Source organism: Anser cygnoides, chromosome 8 (assembly GCF_040182565.1).
Source record: "Anser cygnoides isolate HZ-2024a breed goose chromosome 8, Taihu_goose_T2T_genome, whole genome shotgun sequence".
NCBI lineage: Eukaryota > Metazoa > Chordata > Aves > Anseriformes > Anatidae > Anser > Anser cygnoides.
Genome location: NC_089880.1, coordinates 15,870,913 through 15,890,127, shown reverse-complemented (window position 1 = coordinate 15,890,127; position 19,215 = coordinate 15,870,913). Strand labels below are relative to the sequence as shown.

The 19,215-nt window shown below is 38.6% G+C and overlaps 1 long non-coding RNA gene across 1 annotated transcript; it reads left to right on the top strand.

Moving 5' to 3' along the window:
• Positions 1 to 11,855: 11,855 nt before the first annotated feature.
• Positions 11,856 to 13,120, top strand: LOC106033979 (uncharacterized). The gene is made up of 2 exons (XR_001205735.3): positions 11,856 to 12,341; positions 12,966 to 13,120. It is a non-coding gene; the product is annotated as an uncharacterized lncRNA (long non-coding RNA).
• Positions 13,121 to 19,215: the final 6,095 nt, after the last annotated feature.

The following is a 19,215-nucleotide window of genomic DNA, read 5'->3' as shown; positions in this document are numbered from 1 at the left end:
TCTTTAACCAGAAAGTGCTTCCCAGACTTCCAGCTCCTTAACAAAAAAAAAGTTGTGATGATAAATATAACTTTATATATGGTAGTTGATTTGATCTTTCTGTGACTTGCACAGGAAGGATATTTCCTACCAGACCATGCAGACAGAATTCAAGAGTGCATATTGCAGCCAAAATAAATGTACTTGCAAAGCGGGCAGGATTTCAGAATTTTGGTATGAGACATTTGGTGGCTTTCGAACGTGGTGTCTCAGCTGTTTTCTCTGCGATGGTGGTAATATGCTGTTCTATGCGAAATGCCATCCATGCCACGGGTAGATTTCTGGATCATGAGTGCTTCTAGATCTGCATTCCTACAGCGAGCTGGTGCTGTGCCGCTACAGATTTTCAGACTGTTCTGGCAAATATAGACACATCTTTTTCATTGAAAGAAACAGATGGCATGGGTCTACATGCTTCAGCTGATTTTGGAAAGCTAAGTACCGTGTTTTATTTGGTCTTGAGGTAAAGAATATCCATTTTATTGCATTTGTTTTAATCAAAAGTTCCCTTAATAAGCTGTCAGCACTGGCATTTAGAAGGAGGCTTTGCTTCTCTTCAGAAGAGGTGCCACTGTTTGTTTGTGCAGGTGGGTTACCAGCTCCTCTCTCATTGCTAAACACTGCTTTAGATGTACCTCCAGCATGTCACTGTATGATACATGTGCAAATTACTCACGAAAATTTGCTTGGATTTTCAGCAGCCTCAGAAAGCACATTTATGTGTTCATTTATCTGGCGGCACATATCCAGAAAGATTGCTAGTCAGCTAGAAATGTCATTCATACCCCCTCTGTGATAAAATTTAGATAAATAAAACTTGGAGAGGAATCTGAAGAAGAGATTCACTGAGAGATGACAAACTGCTTGAAACTTTCTTTTAGAGATATGTGGAATAACATCAGAAACCAAAAGAGAAAGATTTTTTGATGACCACAGCAGGACTCCAACTTTTATCTTTACCAAGAGATAATATATTCACAATATCCCATTGTTATTTCTTAGAGGCAGTTTCAAAGATGCCTCAGGAAGTCTCCTAGTGTCTGTTAACTTTAATTTCAGTGGTATACTGAAATTATACTAGGCTGCTACTTTAGCTTGGGGTTTTGAAATATTCAACTGAAAAGTATTGTGGACATACAGTAGCAACATATTTGGAGATGGGGCAGGAGCTGTGCAACTCCATCTCGTTATGCTCTTAGAAAAATACTTGCTGCTCTAAATCATGCTGAGAGAGAGGTGGAACCCACCTGTACTCACGTTGGATTCATTTGCAAGTAGTTTGTGTAGTTTATTTGCAAGTTTTGGTGCACAAAGAATGAACTGAACACTTTGTAAGAGACTGTTTAAATCAAAATGGATGAGATGTACAAGTAGTGGGAAAATGGAGCTTCTTTACTCTCTGTACTGCAGAGGAGGAAGGAGGGATAGAGGGAGGGGCTGGGTGACATGGCAAATCTCTAGAGAGATCAGCTTCAAAACAAGTCAAGTTTCTTGAGTACATTTTAATAAAAGATCAACAGCTTTTGTTGCAAATAAATACATATGCATATACATTTCAATTAGGCAATTAGAGATCACTGTGACAGGGTGCTTCAAAGGCTGACAAAGCAGGACATTACTAAATTTGTTCATTAACAACACACTCCTGGCTAGCAGTCACTTCTTGCACAACATTAACTATTAGCGCTGTGCACACAAAACCGTTAGTCTTTAACACTAATCTTCTAAATTAGCTGTGATTACAAAGGACCAGGGAGGCAAGGCCACCTTGTGTTGGTGGCCCTGATTTCTTCCTGGTCCTAGAGGCTGAGGTCCAGGTGAACAAGAAAAGCCAAACTGAAGTGGGCTGTCGTCTTTGTTCTCCCATTTTCCTTGCTTACACCTCATGTTTTTATGCTACATTCTTCTTCCCACAAAGGAGAATGTGTTGCTGATGTGGTTTATCTTGTTTTCTTTTGCCTTGCCAGTTATCCTTCCTGTGTATTCAGCAGTCTGAAGCCCCCCTCTGCTTTTCTTGTCCTTTTTCTGACAAGCTCTGTTACTTGGGTGTCTCTGACATGCAGCTACACATATCTGTTGTTACCCTTTTTGTGGTCACATTGCCCACATGCTTACACATTGTGCCTGGCTACGTCATCACGGTGTTACAAAACAGATATATACCATGGACAGTTACACTATGTCAGTATGCTTATGTCTGGATTCCATGCAAGCTTATCTTAATTATATATGGACTAATATTAATTATATTATGAGTGGTAAATTTATAATTTAGAGGTATCAGAGGCCTCTAATTTAGCTACAGTTTTCTAGCATAAATTTGGGAAGCACTGTCAGAAAAATTATTTCTTACAGAAATTAAGCAGTTTGTTAACTATTTGTCTCGTATATAACATAGATAATGCTTACTCTATGTACAGGTTGATGAGTAGAGTGTTAATTGATTTACATACATTAAGTTGGTATTCACGTATTTGCAGTCATAAGATCAAACTATTGTTTGAGCATTTGAAATACTAAGAGGTAATATATGCTTTCAAGCAGACACACGTGTATACTTGGCTTTTCAAATGGAATGTACTCAGTGAGTGGATCCAGAGCTCCTTGACAGCCCAGTCTTGTAAAAGAGTGCAAGGCTTTATCTGGAGCTGTGTGGGATTTTGTGGTGGTGTTTTTCTTTTAAAGGCACTAGTACATTATGTTGCTATGGCTACTCCATCACAAAACCCTGTTACCAATGCATTAAATGTACTTTAAACTCAGTCTTTTCCCCTCTTATTTGAAACCTTATTGTATTTTTCTCTTCTGCAGGATATTTTTGGAAAAGATTTGCATTATGTGTTCAAGATTAACAGATTATGATTTTACTGTTCAGTTGTCCACTTTGCCCCTTTAATGGATTTTATTAATTCTGCTATTGAGTGGCAGGAGGGATTGAGCATTTGTGCAATAGCTATTTCAATTCACACTCTGCATTACCGATAAATTAAGCTAGCATACTAGCTTAACATACTATGATTGGTAGTGTCGAGGTGCCAGGTACATTTTCTTCTGCAATCAGAACAGATTAGTAGACTTGCAAGTTGCCAAAGAACAAAAGTAACACCATACCATAGACAAGGCATTAGCTCCAAAGCCTTTTTTTGTTCCCCCAGACATCTGATGCTCCTGCAAGCGTCAGAGGTGTGTTAGTGTCGTAGATAGCAGCCCCAGCAGCAGCAGGTGATGCTCGGCCTTCACGCAGTCCTGCCACTGGAGGTTTCCTGGGCAGTCAGCGGTGAGTCTCCTGTGCCACAACTGCACTGAGAGCTGCTACCAGAGGCCAAGCCTTTTCCCCGTCTGACAAGAAAACTATGGTGATAAAGCCAAAGTGTCCATGAGTGCTACCATTTCCTTATACCCTTTGCTTTCTTTATGCTCCCATAGTGGTGGTGATTTCGATGTGATATCAGTAGGTCTTTAAGAAAACCAGTGTTTCATGGGAGAGCCCTCTCCTGACTTCTGAAATAAGTGCAGTGATTATGATAAAAATAGTCATAATATTTTATTTCTCTTATGTTTCATTTACTGTTACTTTGTCCAGGCCAGCTTTTTATCAGTGATCAGAGCAAAAGCAATAATGCCAGCCAATCCCACGACACTCTTCTTCTAGGAGAGCATTACAGGAGACAGCGGGCTGCTGTTGCTGACCCTGTCAGTCCTCAGTGGGAATCTCAGCACACATCTGTCTGACTCTGCAAAACATCCCCACAGTTGATTCAAAGGATGATTTTCCACAGCCCTCTCTGTGTGACGGTGGGATCTCCTCTCCCATCTTGGCAGACATCTGTTGAGCTAGACAACCATACTGAAGTACACCTCAGGCTTTGTTTGTCCTCCTCCTCCTCTCCTGACAAGGAGAGGGTTAATGACAACCTGTTCTAACCTCAGAAATACTCTCAAAAATGGCAGAAGCTCTCCCAAAGCTGTCAGAGATGCTCATTGGGGTGTCAGTTCAGAGCCAGACATCCTCAATAAAGTAAATGCTTTCAAAGCACTTGAGAGAGGAAAGGTGGAGGTAGGCAGGCTGGTTTTAGAAGCTCAGACTTTCTTCTTGGCTCCCTAAAGTCTACTTGAGCCCCAGGTACAGCAGAGCTGGTCTGGCAGGTTCGCGGATACTGTCAGCAGCAAGTGCTTCTTTTAAATTCCTTCTTTCAACTCTGACTCCAGACAGGAGTGGTTTGGGCTTATTTATTCCTTTTGGTAGTTTTTGTTAAATCCCTGGCTCCTGGTCCTGACTCAGTGCAGCCACTTGTTTTCTTTTCACATACCTGCTTCAAAGAAACTGCTAACACCTAGAGAGAGTTTTAAACCTGGCCATTGTAGAGTGCTGAGTTCCTTAGTTTTCTTTTTATAGGCAGTGAAAGCTACTGTTGTTGTGTTAAAATCGAGAGGGATGTGAATCTCTCAGGTTCAGTAAATTATTCTTGTCACTTAGTAGCTTCTTTCCACAGTTTTATTTCTCTGAAACACATAAAACATGCCGGAAAGAGGAAAGATGGAAGGGAAAGTAGCACGTCTCAGGTCATAGTAAATGCTGTTGTTTATACTTAGTTTACACCAGGCAAGATGGTAAATGAGTTCTAGCTCCTCACGTCAGGGAGACTTTAGATGGTGTTGTGTATCACTGAGTACCTCCTGGGGGACATTTTGTGCAGCCTAATTGTCTAACTTCTATTTAATTTTGAACAAAGGAATGTGAAAAAGGATCTCTGCCTACAAATTAGGACATGGACAGGCAAATAACCTTGATGTGGGGAAGTAAAATAAGAGACAGAAGAATGGCCCTGTGTTTGTGATGGGGAAGAAATGGTTTGTATTTTTGTCTGGCAGAAACCTTATGTGACCTTTCATGAGACACTAAACTATCATATTGTTTGTTTCACATTTTACAGCAGCTCCAAAGATCTCATGAAATACATTTTTGGCAGTTTAGTTTTAGTTGAATTGTTTGTGGTTTTCCAAAGCTGTTCAGATCTGTGGTACTGCCTTTTGACTATTCTCATTCAACCCAAAATGTCATTTTCATAAACCTTAGTGCACTCCATAGGACTAGCATGTGGTGGGATGGTATGGATGAGGTGATTTGAATGTGTTCCAGGTTCAAGAGTCCAAAGGCTCCTGCTAGAATACTGCAAATGTGAAAAATTATTATTATTTTTTTAACCTTGTTTTTATAAACCAGATGTAGAAAAGGCAATGAAAACGTAGAAAGAAGACATGGAAAAAACTGTGTCTTATCTCAATCAGTCTGTCATTTTGGAGTCAGCGATTGTTCCCAGAATTCTTTGCCTAATGGACAACTTTTCTTATTACACATTTGTTTTCTGAAGACGTGTAAATGAAGGACTCCATATATTTTTTTCTGTAGTGTGCAGACAGAGCACTCTTCCTGCTTGTTCTTCTCCTGGCTTTGAGAGCTGTGAATGATCAGTCCACCTAGTTCATTTAATCTTCAGTCTGGGAGTCTGGGAACTTTCCTGAGAAAATAAATTGTGAGACTGTTCATCTCTTGTAGCCTTTAATATTCCTTGGAAGAGAGTCTCAAGTTGTTCTTTAGCTAAGAAAAGAAAGATTCACATATGCCCTTGTTTTGGCTGCTGCACTTAGAGTAATACATGCTCTTTCTGGGAAAGGGAAAAGGACAGATTACTTTTTATCTGCAGCCAAGGTGAGCTTGCTCAACGTTAAAGGGTACTCTGGAGAGCACAGATTCCTAAAGATAGCTGAATGATGCTGTTTACCTATGCTCAACAATGGGCAAAAATTTGCCCAGGTGTGTTTGGGGGAAGCTGTATCCCCCAAAGAAGTTATGAAGAAAGAAAAGAATTTTATGCTTCAACCCCCTGAAAATTACTGGGTTAGTGAGGACAACTCTCAGTTTATTTTATTTGTAGAGGATATGTACTTGTAGAGTGCTGATGCATATATTGGACTCATCAAAGTATCATTTGGATATGTCACTTTAAAGAAGAGAGAGACTGAGAACAAAAAGGCTCCTTCCTCGAGGCTCTCCCTGAGTCAAAGTCCTACTACTCACATTAAATCCTAACTCTTTAACATTTATCTTGCAAAATGTCTCATATTTTTCTAAAATGATTAGATTGACCAAAGAAATAGAGATCTACTTTATATGATGGTACCTTGTGAAATTAAGGTTGACAGGTGATATACTTTCTCTTTAGCAGTACTTGAGAGAGAAATGTAATAAATGGAGAAAGTTATAGGAAAATGTTAGCATAAGAATGAGTGGTTTCTGATAGTCTGCCCATAAATTCAAGCTGGACTTTAGAAGTTTGCTCACAGATAGAGGAAATGAGGTTCTGGAATGACTTTCTAATAATAATGGGGAAAAGCAATCAAGTCAGCTCTAAAAGACAAAATAACTTTTCTGCAGGCAGCTATACTATATAACTTACAACCCCATTCACTGGGAAGGTTCCCAAAGGCCCAAGTCTCTGTCCTAGCTGCAGTCCCTGAATGGACAGGACTGGGGCTCTGTTGGCAACGTAAGCTCTTTTATCAGTAGTTCTCAGAAAGGAGGGAAATAACCTTCTCCCCAGCATTTAGAGATCAACGTAGGTAAGCAGTATGTGGTGTGCTGAACCCACACAGCCACCTCCTCACTCCCCACGCACGCGGAGCTGGGAGCCAGCCCCTGCCCCGGTCCCGGCCCATGGCGTTGGTTACGTGCGGCTGCGGGAGGCTGGGGTCATTGGCTGATTCTTCTGCCACAGAGCTGTGTAGCGTGGAGAAATCCTTTCTCTTTGACCTTTCCAAACTTTCTCTGTAGCCACTATCACTAAATGCCTCCGAGAGATCCGAGTGGCAACATTCCCATTTTACACATAAAAATAAACCTTGCTAGCTTGGTTGGAACTAATTTTCTAATTAGAGCCCCCAGTTTTCATACTTTCCTTATTTATTTATTTTTTAGCAGTTGTGTTATTCCTGTGGTAATAGTATTTTATCTGTGTTATTGTCAGGCTCATTTTTGTTTGTTTTTGTTTTCTTTTTCTTCTCTTGGTAATCCTCTCTTTTGATTTAACTGCAGGCAGTTTGGGAGAACAACAAATAGGGGACAAGTGAAAACATCCTCAAAATATTCATTAAAAATATAGGTCTTTGCCTTACCACTGAAACACAGTAAGATTGCTTTTCTTTAGATTATTTTCTCACAGTCTGTTAACATTCCCTTCTCTCTCTCTCTCTTTTTTTTTTTTTTCTCCCCACTTTCTGTTTCTTTCCAAAAAGTCAGCAATGTGTTTAATGAGTGGAAACATTCTCCTTTAAAGGTCAGACTGTTCTTAGATTGACTTGGCTGTTGATTGCACTTGCACTAGTAGCTTTAATTCATGTTAACTCCATTTATTTTTAATTAAACAATGTGTTTTAAGCAAAGATAGTTCATCACTACTGTCAACAGATAAGTTTTACTCTTTAATATTGTCTTATATTTTAGTTTAACTGAGATAAAGCTTTGAGGGTGATTTACTCAAACTATAGATCTTTTAAATAGGAATGCAAATTGTCTCACAATTTGTAGTGGTTCAATTTAGCCTAATAGCTTCAGAAGTGAATTGTAAAAGAAACAACTAAGCTTACCGTATACCTGTGGGCATATTAACATATTTTGCCTCAGCATCAAGTGGGAACCGTAACACTTACACGGTCAAATAATTACCTTTGGCTATCAGAATCTGTGGGCTCCTTTTTTCTTTCTTCCCATCAGAAAGGTCCTTTGATAACTATATTCACAAAATATGGGTTTTGATAATCAAATAAAAATGTTGATATATGGGTTATAACTCTTAAAAACCAGAAAACAAATAAAACCAGAAAAAGCCTTCACACCTTTTGTGGTAACCTCTGGGACTGCATTTTTCATCCACTTGCTTATTTTTTCTTTGCCAAAGTGTATCAAAGAAGTGAGCATGGAGAAGGTTTGCTGAGATCAATAGCAGCATCTGTAGTGAAGTAAATGTATATTTAGATGATCTTGGTCCAGGACCTGTTCATGATGAAAGCATTAGTATCTCTTCTATTAAAGGCAAGAAGTTTTCTGATTGAAGTTTTCTAGGAGGCCTGTCAATCATGTCATTTGAATATATGAGATGGAGCCATTCACTTAATAATACCAGGAATATAGCATTTCTTTCCTATCATATGTAGGACATGCTTGCTGCTTTTGCAGTACTAACATTACCATTCATTTCTTATCTGTGTTAATCATTTAATGTTGTTTGCTTGCAGAGTACAGTTTTTGTGAAAAAAAAAAAAAACTACAAGAAAATGTAATCTTCTCTATAAAATTTGCAAGTCAAAGGACAGTAAGGGTCTTAAAACATATTAAAACTTTGCAGAATATATTTGGCAGTACAAGGCATATGAATTCTTAAACCTTTCTGAATTTTTGGTGATTAGGAAGTATTATATAGGCATTACTAAGATTTTGCTTTTTTTTTTTTAATGCCTTCCCTCCCTTCTGACAGTGTGAGTGGAAATTGTAGCAGTTGTGACTGGAATGTTAATAGCTGAACTAGGCATTTGTAGTCAGTGGGATTCATTAGCTGTTTTTGCTTGACTTGTATAACGTTATGATTATTTTATATACACTTACACAATTGATTGGGTTTGCTTTTAACTACACAAAACAGAATATCTTACATATATGTATATTTACCCTTTTGCTTGTTATTTCTTGGCAATTAAGTACCATTTGCCTGTGCAGCAAAATCCTCTTCTTTTAAGCAGGAGATTCTGTTCGATCCCTTCCACCCCCCCACCCCCCCTTTTTTTTTTGGTTATTTCATGTATTCAGTCTTTCTTCCTCCTTTGCTGTACTTTTGGGTAATCGGTTCTTAGCTTTTGCTACTGCTTCTAAATAGAAGCTGTCTCTTTTGGAAAAAGTAATGAAAAAGAAATCAACAACAGTAATCAAACTGAATTATAGTAAAGCCTTGGCTTTCAGCTAGCAATTGCTTCAGAAATTGGGCTCAACTCATTATATACTGTAGGCACACGTAATTGAAATTTCCTTTCTTTTTGCATAAACGTGTTCCCAAAATACGTGTATCTCTTATCCTTAATTAAGGGAAAAGCTCAAGTTGACAATCAGGTAATTATCAGAATTTCTGCTGGGCTGCAGAAGATTGCAGAACTAGATGAGGCAGTGAGAACACCAACAAACAGAATAGGTGTGTGCATTTTGCTGTTCTTCCTTAGATTATATTTTTGGTACTAACAGGAAGCACATATAATAAACAATATACTGAACTTGTTAGAGCAGTTAGAAAAATAAAATTTAAAAATACAATAGATATTACTTTTAACTGTGAGGCCTTTTTTTTTTTTTTCTTTTTTTGACTTAATCAGTTGCTTGATGTTTTCTATCTTGCAGGTTCTCTTTTGCAGGAGAAATTTATAGCCAAGTCCTGTCTTCTTACACAGGAAGCCCCATTGCCCTGAACTTTGCAGAAAACAGATAGGGAGTGTTTTCTTCACTTACACTCCTAAGTATTATTTTAATTTTTTTTTTATATTGCTAGCACTTGCTCAGAAAGGTGTGTTTTTACTATCTCTCATGGCCACATTTCCAGTGCTGCTGCTGCTGCTGCAGTCTATCTGCTCCTTTGTCCATGCATTTGCAAAAATGGCTGAAAAATTGCTGGAAAGTTCTTCTAGCATTTCTGTTGCACCCTTGCTTTTCTTATCTGCGCACCTCTGCTTCTGGTTGATCTTGTTCACGTGTAGGTTTTGTGTTATAGGTCCAACAGGTTATTTGTTTAGTTTTTCTTTTTTGTAGCCAACTACCTCTGATTACTTATGCAGATGGTGAATTGAAGAGAAGATTTTTGGCTTCAGCAAGGCTTTACTCAAATTTCATCAGTGCCCATCTCTATTAATCCTGTTTGTGGCATCTGAAATGGCAGCAAGTTTCTTGTGTGTGTGTTCACACCAAAGGAAAAGACATAAAATTGCAGCTTGAATAGACCTAGTCATTTACATACTTCATGCTGTTTTTTCTGTCCAGAAATTTTTGCTGCAGTGAACTCAGTTACATTTTACTGCCATTCAGGTATGCTTTGGGGATTCTTTTTTCCTCCTTGTCTGATTTCTTTCCTACTATGTACAGGATCTGTGTTGAGGGTTTTCAGAAAAAAAAAAAAAAAGAAAAGGGTTAATTTGGGCAATACTGCTTGCAGGAGCACCTTTACTCATGTTATCTGAATGGAGATTTTTGCCATCAAATGTTCTCTTTTTGAGTTTCTGCACTTACAATCTGTGTCCCAAGGGGTGTCACAGTGACATTTTGATTATCTCCTGGAGGGTAGTTACAGTTAAATTTAATGTAGCTTTGGAGCCTACTGTATAGCAAATACCATTTTATAGGATGAGGGCAGTGGAAGATCTCTGTCAAGGTCTATGCTATTTAAACCAGTTACCATTTAACCGATGAGGTTAACATGCATATAATTTTAGGTTGTTAAAACTTCTAAAACTTCCATATTTTGCATCTGCCTCCCTACTCCTCTCAGAAGAGAAGCAATGATTTGTTACAAGCTTTGCTTTGTCCTTAGCATTTACCACACAGTGTAAAAAGAGTAAATATATAAAAGGAGTAAATAGATAACATTGCTAAAGGCAGTACCTCTAGGGTATCTGAAGAATTTCTCTATAAAATAAGATTTCTAGCAGGCTATCTGAAATCTCAGCCTCTTCTCAATTTTCTAGAAATACTGTCCACTCTGAAGTGCATGATAAACTTTTGTAAGGACCTAAAATCTGTGTAACAACAGTCTATCTGGCTATTATTATTATAGACTAAATAAAGAAGACAGTGCAAGTTAACAGGGTATGTTATTGTTTTCCACAGATTGCATGTCATCAGGAGCGTTTAAATTAAAAGCAAAGGTGGTGCATACTACAGAGCCATAACTAGACTGAGCTGAAAGGATGGAGCTGGGATTTTGGGGAACAAGCTGGAGTTGAGAGCCTCACCACTTACATTGGGGTCATGAATTTTGGAATATTTTACTCTGTTAGGGCAGTGTGTCCATCTGGGGCAGAAAAAAGCTGCAACTTGGTGTCATGCAGTTTCTGAAAGGCAGTAATCTGCAAAATTTATATTTTAGAGGGAATGCAGGTTCCTGCTGGTAAGAAAGGCTCTGTTTGATGCTAATCTTTTTCACCTGTTGAACAATTATTGATGACTTTCATTAATAGTGCTTTGTTGTTGCGCTATGTAAAAGAGAATAATCAGTCCTGTATTAAGCTACAAGTAAAAAGTCTGTCTTTATTTGCATGGTAATGAAGTACTACCTTAGGTGTTAGAAGTAGAATCAATAGGCTAATGAGATTTTATGCAAACGATCTCAAGTAACAACCTGGGCTCACCCTTAGATAAAAGGATTTGTTTGAAGTAAGAAAATACTTTAAAGTTTTTTTTAAAAAGATGTATCCTTATATCAGTGCAAATTGAAACATGAAAAAGAACTTTTTTTCTAGTGTAATGTATTACAGAAAATAACTCCAATCTGTCTGCATATAGTAGTAAATAATAACCTAATCAGGTTGATTCTTCAAGAAGGTGTATAGTCTTGTGGATTGGTTCCATTCTTTTTTCTTGGTGCTAATATTTAGCCTTGAGGATGAAGTATCTAGAAGTCCACAGCTGAATACAAACCATCCTCTCTGCATTTAAAAATTTTTTGTTTGTTTGTTTGTCTTTGCCTTTTTGCCTATGGCTTATCAGGTAACACTCATGCTGGGGAAGAGACAACTTTGCAGGTTAAGAACCAACCGTAATGGTAGAATCTTTTGACTGAGATAAACATGCCACAATATTTTGGAGAAGAACATGTGTTTACCTTCACAGCCTTTTTTATTCTATTATACTCACTATTAAATCTCTGTGTCTTCAAAATGAAACAGTATGGCAGACCGTACTTTTTTTTTTTCTTTTTTTTTTCTCAGTTAATCATTGTAAATTATAATTTCCTGCATCTGTTAGTATGCGGAGGGAACCAAGCTCTGTAGATGCTTGGAGAGAGACAGAGAAAACTGCAGAGAACTATTTTGGGCAAACCCGATTTGGCCTGCTCAGCTCAGCTGTGCCATGGAGGAGACAGGACACAGGTGCAGGAGAACAACCTTATTTTAAGTCACCAAGGCAGTTAGCTATGCGCTGCACTGAGGTGCTGCACAGTAAAGGAAAGAAAGATGGACTCTGTTGTGTGGGGTACAATGAAATCTCATAAATTGTGAGTTTATTGAATCTACATAAAAATATAGATGATGTAAACTATGCAGGTTATTAGACAGACATGCAAAGAAACAGTTTCAGCAAAGCACGATCGAGAACCTGAGGCAAAAACAACAAAAAAAAAATCAGGAAAGATAGAGCTAGATGAGTCTCTTTTTCCATTTTCCTCACTAGCTCAAGCATGAGAGAGGAAAACACATTTTTAATCCAGAAATCTACCCTCCCACCAAAATTCATCATTTTCTTTCCCTGGCAAATAAAACACTTTTATATATTTTCTCAGGCACTCCAGTGCTTCTAAATGGCTTTGTTTTCATCAGATGGTACCATGGGTGCAGTAGGTGTCTCTCTCACAGTCAGAGACAAAATCATGTGGACTGTGATGAAAAGGACAGGTGTAACAGGGAGCCTTAATACCTCCTAGTGCTCAAGGAAATATTTTTCCTTTCTGCTGCTCCCACTGTGAGACTGATAGGTCCCACTGGTCATAATGGGATCAGAGACACGCAGCTTTGAAATGGCAGAAGTGCTGTTAAACCTACTTTATAACCTGCTGTAAAAGAGGGACTTACTATCTACAAATATATATATATATATTATTTTTTCTGTCATGGATTTTCAGGACAGTATGGAGGTAAAGAGTTGTATCATCTTCAATGAAATTTTGGGTTCCACAGCTGAAACATTTTATGTAGGCTCTTAACTGAAAGTTTGGCTTCATTAGAACGAGAAGTACCTGGGTGCTGGTCTCACTCAACTTGACATCTAATGCTCCAGGTAAGAGACCCTATTCCTTCCCGAGAGCAGTCATCTCTGCTCCAAGGCTGATAGTGCCCTACAATGAAAGATGTTCTCCCTTCATTTCATGCACCTCTTTAGTGGAGGAGGAGAGAAATGTCCCAGGCAGGTCATGGTCAGGAGACTTTTGAGCATGCTCGTCTCCTCTTATTCATGGCTTTGCTTAGACCGTTGAGGTTGATCAGCTTCCGTGTTTTCCTCGGGGGTGAAAATGTACCTAATTAATGTATTTTGCTAATGAATAATGAAATTGAATGAATTTTCACTAAAATGTTTTTGTTTTTTTTTTTTCCTAAAAATGTTGATGAATTATGTTCCTTGTGAGAACAAAACAAAACTGCCTTCTGATGAAACCAGACCCCCTAGGAAGTGGGCAAAGCAGCATTTCATGGCAGAGCACCCGTGAGATGTGGCCTGTAGTGAGACATGCCTACTTTGAACATCCTTGGGATACCGCCAAGATGCTTTGAAAGACAGCCCTCTTGCCTGCAAGTAAAAAGAGTGCTCCTTGAGGTGAATGATGCTTCATTTCGCCTGAAAATTGCAGTCGATGTTTGGGAAATGGACTTCAACAACCATGACAGCTTTTGCCTAAATTGTGTTTTTTTTTTTTTAACTTGGGTAGGGAAGAGGATAAAAAACTGAGGCTGAAACACAGTGTTACTTTAGACTCTTAGGAATTTAAAGCTGTTGTCTCACTGACTTTTCACCCCCTTCCCTTCATCCACCTCCACTGACCGCAGACCAAGTGGGACCTATGTAAGCGTGAGCACAAAAATTCTGCCCTAATAGCAAGCGTCTGGTTTGAAAATCTTTCCAGCTCTCTGGTCTCTGTTGTCATCATTATGAACTACATTTCTGGAAAGAAAAAGCAGAATGTATAATCTTTCTGTGCTGTCACTGCTGGGCATTGACAGGGCAATGTTCCTGTTACGTGCAGGCAGGGAGCCAGACTTCACATGACGTGCTGTGCTTTCTAGGCTAATGGTGAGCTGGTCATGCTTTCTGTTTCCTTGTTTTAGCTAAAGACCGGGTCAAAACTATGTAAAATGGAAGAGTAAACCTGACAGGAGGGAAGAGGAGTTTTGGTTGGTGTGTTCTTTTCCATTAGCTCTTTTCACAAATTTGTTTACTAGAAGCAACATTTTCAATTACATATTTATTGATTTTTTTAATTGAAAGGACCGTTATTAAGAATCTCTGACAAGCTAGTTAAGACTTTCTGCTTTGGTTTTAACAGGTCTGCTGAAGAACTTATGATATATTCTGTAACTATTTATGAGTTAATTTCTTTCACTGATATAAATTTTTTTAAAAATCCTTCTGCAAGGTCCTTTAGTTTCTCCTATTGTAGAGCCCAGGGGAACCAGAAAGTTATGATCTAAAGGCAGTGATCACAATGAATTATAATTTTACTGTTTCCCAGATGAAGAATTAGTTGCTTCCATTTCTTGTTCTTGTTACAACCTTTGTCTTGAGCATAAATTATCCAAATTTTCTGTTGTTTAATATTCCATGCAAATTCTAGTGGAAGAAACAGTTTGACCTTTGTGCTGTACTGCTTTCTAGTTAGGATTTCTTTTCATGTGTGTTTAATGAGAGAATAATCTAAACAGCCAGTTTCTTGCAGTTCTTAATAGCATAGCCATTAAAAAAGAAGTTTTTGTGCTTTGTAGGTGTGGGAATACTCAGTGCAGAAAGACAGTGGCAAGTGGTTAACCTGCATGGGATTTCCACTTCCTATGACTTGCTCTGATTTCTTGTACAACCTCTAAATTTGACTTGAACTCTCAGTCTGCTTTGGGATGGGGACAGATTAGACGTCTGGTGAACATCTAAATAACTACCTACTTTCTAGTATTTTTTATCGTGAGTTTGGTAAAGAATGTAAAATCATTCTTGGAGGACTTGGCCAGGAAATTTCAGTAGCTCAGTTCAGCTTTTCATAGATGTACTGTAAACTCCCTGGTAAACCTGAATTGAGTGTTGAGCTGAAAACAAATTTTTCAGTCTCAAGCCAATTACAGGTTTTGTTGTAACAAGTCTAGCTGGCCTTGGAGTAGGTTTCTGTGGAATGTTAGAGTGATAAATAATTGTTACCTAGATTTTTGTTTGGTTGGTTTGTTTTGTTTTCCTATGAAGGAAGACCCAGTAGCTTTTTACTCTGGATGCAATCTGCTTGCAGCATTTCTCATCCATTATTTCATTGACTTTAAAATCAGCTCTGTCTGCCTGAAGGCTTGTCTACACGAGGAAATATGTATTAAGCTAGTATGGGAATCTATCCCATTCTACCCGTGTTGTCTCTCTTTAAAAGTGGAATAAATTATGTGGGCTGCTAAATGATCAATAGCTTGTATGAATCTGGGACTTCATGCCCTCAAAGGATGTTTGTATGTGATTGAAATGAAGAGCTCTCACTATGCCATAAATTGATTTTACAACACACCATTTTTTCTGCAGAAAATCTGTCGGTATCAAAAGGCCCAGTGTATAGAGTTACACCAGTGTAATTCTGGCATAATGCCATCAACAAATGCATGAAATACTCTAATAATGTCAGTAAATTATTTAAAGAGGCAAAAATGCCTCAGCTTTGGAAAGCTGAAATACATGGCTCTTCCATGCAGCATTAACCTGGATTTCATGCACAAGAGATGTCCTGCTGAGTGAAGATTTTCAGCAAGGAAGAAGTGGAATATTGTGGTCACAGGTCGTGCAGTAGTGATGAACTGAGGCCCCATAAATGGTAATGCTCAGTTCTGTTTGGCCATGTTTCTTCTTGTATTTCATAGCTTCAAGTCAATGTGGTGTATTGTTTTCTTTAGAATAACAAAGAATCATATAAATTAATTTTGTACATTCTCTTTAGCACCAGCATTATTTTCCTCTCTATTTAACATTCCCATTTCTTAACTACTCTATTTTACTCTCCTTCCTCAGAGTTGGATTTTATATTTAATCTAGAAAATTAGAATTAAAGCTACAAGTGCTGTTCACCTCAGTGGATACTTGCTGACATGACTACAACTGCCGTTTCCCAACCTCGCTCACATGAGTTATGTGTGGTAGGAAGGTGATATTAATGAAAAAATATTTCAATGACTGTCTTCTTTCAGCTCATGAGGTTGGAAAAGAAAATTTGTAAGTGGCAGAGACAGAAAGAAGAAAGCAGTTTGAACAACAGGGAGGTTTCATACATATCAATGAAGGCATCCAGATAAAGGATCAAAGTAATTGGCTAAATCAAATTGTCCTTATGTAGTCCCTTCGTTAAATCATATATGAGGACTAAGGGTAAACCCAGCACATCAGAGGCCACAGTTCACAGCACCAGCAAAAGCTGTTCTCTCCTCTGTGCTGCCTGTTCAGCCCTTGGGGCAGCCTTGAACTCGTGTGAAACAAAGGCGACAAACGGCGCCGTTATCAGCCACCCTCTGAAGCTGAATTGTTCCTGTGGTCCCTCCATATGCCAGCTCCTGTCCTCGCTTGTTGTCTTCAGGCAAGCTGAGAGAGAGCAGAGGATGAAATATGTACTGCAATAAAGGGCAGCTCCTGACTTCTTCATCGTGGGCGAGGGACAAGTAAATAATCCCTACTGCAGACCTATCAGTACTGTCCTATTAAAATCTGACGTGTCATTTATAGTTGGGTGCTGGAAATGCTGAGTGTAGTGTAACACTGCCTTCCAAGCCAGTTTGCCTTCTTCGGGTGTAAAAGCTTTGTGTAAAAACTCTCATTACTTATTTCTTTTATTGCCTTTCCTATTAAGGTGGTTATGTTAGGTGTTGATGATAAAACAACCTCAAGAAATCTGTGCAGTGACTTTGCAGATCATTTACGGGAGACATTTTAGAAAGTCTAAAGTGCTATTTCCAAAGTTCTTTTAAGTGCGGAAATGCAGTTAGTTTTTATAGGAAGCAGGGCTGTTAGTCAATACAGCAGGAACTGCAGGATAATGAAGAAAAATTGTGGAGTGAGGAAACTAGTTCATAAAGCACTGTAAACCTCCTAATTTCTAAGATACCAGTTCAAATGTGATCCTCTTACTGAGTGTAATCCATTTCAGACATGGAGCTTTTTTGTCATGTAAAAATCTTGAAGAATATAAGAATTCCTCTGAGGTTTTACTGAGGCTACTGAGATGCTTTTAATACTGCCAAAGTGTATTTTTCCAGACTGTGCAACATGGGCTGGACAATTTTTCACTTAACTGGGAACTCCTATGACCGTGCCATAGCTGCTTTTAACACATGCTTTGCTTTGGTATATGCTCAGGAGTTTCCCTGAAAAGCCTTTTTTTCTGCAATCACAGTGTGCAGGATTTGCCCATGTTGGTAAAGTGATCAGCATTTAATTCAAAGTAGTTGTATGTAAGTGTGGATTTCATACATTAAATAAATCTTTCCACTTCACAGAGACGGTAGTTATTGGTATCAATGTATTATTCAGGGTGAGAACATTGATAGTAATGCTTGTCTCTCTTATTCTTGGGATTTAACTTTGGAGTAGTACCAAAGGAAAATCAATGTAAAAGTTCATATTGTGCCTCAGGATTCTCATTTCTTATTTATTATATGAAGTTTAGTAATACCATGACAGAAAGACATTTAACATAAATGCCTCTAACAAAGTACAGAAATATGAAGTCAAAGGGAAAAAGTAATGAACAAGTCTTATCCAGAGTACGGTGCCACATTTATGCTTTGTGCTCAGTTCAAATGGCCTCTTTTTTAGTGTTATGTCTTGTTATCATCTGTGCAATTAGAGCAAAGCAGTGATATTGGTTTTGTGTTTGTGAAACTGGTTAGAGGTGTCACTGAATCTTTTAAGACTTGATGTGCCTGATAAAGTGGCTTAATTGCAAAACAGTCAGTTTCTTTTTACACCCTGTGGAATTAGGATCATAGTCCTACTGCTGTGTCCCTGTGGAAGAAAAAATAGTCCCTGCTCCAATTTAGAGAAACATCTAAGCATGTGCTTAACTCTAAGCAATCCACTGGAGTCAACAGATGTTAAATATGCATAAATGGTTTGCTGACTTGAGCCTGTGGGCAGTGGAGCTCATCAATAACAAAACTAGGCGGATTAAATAGAGGCTCTGATTCAACCCCCCTTCCCCCCCCCCCCCCCCATCCCCAAAACCCTCGTGGTAAAAGCAAACATGCTCCAGCGCTTTCCTGAATATGAAAGCTTTCCTAATGTGGTGCCAGAATGGAAAGAGTAATGTGGGTTCCAGAATAGGACTTGAAAAGCAGAGGTATGTAGTAGGTGGCTAGAGAGAAACACAGCGAGGTGGGTTTAAAGAGAAAACTGGAATGTGGAATGATGGAGCAACAGCTGAGTCAAATAAAGTGGGAAGCAGCCCCTGTTGTTTGAACCACCCTGCACCAGCATTTTACAAAACAAACAAACAAACAAAAAACAGCAACAACAAACACACCACAAACCAAAAAAAGCAAACAATCAGTAACAAAGGATGGATACAGAGCCAAATGAAACTACTTGCTATCCAAATGTGCAAAATTTTCCTGGAATATACTTACCATCTTCTTTTTAAAAAATGAAACGGAGCATTTGGCTTTCCGCCGTGGGTGGAAATGCAGGGGAAGATGTATTTTTTGCGATACAAGAGGCTATGAAGAGAGAATAGAATGCCAAATCAGAGATGAGGTCAAGCCTAGCAGACACTTTTTCAGTAACGTATGAAAGCAACACACATGGAGAGCCATCACTCCTGGCAGGGAGCCTGGCTTCCTGGTCGTGATACTCTTATTAGTCCCTAATATGACACAACCCACTGACATGAAGGAGAGCCCATCTAACAAGTGCGGAGAAGACACAGAGCACTGAAGGGCATCAATTGCTGTAGCTTCTCTAATCACTGTGTGATACACTAAGGAAAAGAAATGAAAAACTTGCAGGGAAGGGAGAGGAAAATGTTTGAAGAACTGCTCTTTTGGTTTAAGGGAGACTTTTAGTGGTTGGAATAGATAGTTAGCAAGGTTCCCCCCAACCCCCATCTCCCCATCTCTGTTTTTACATATATATATATATATGTATGTATGTGTATA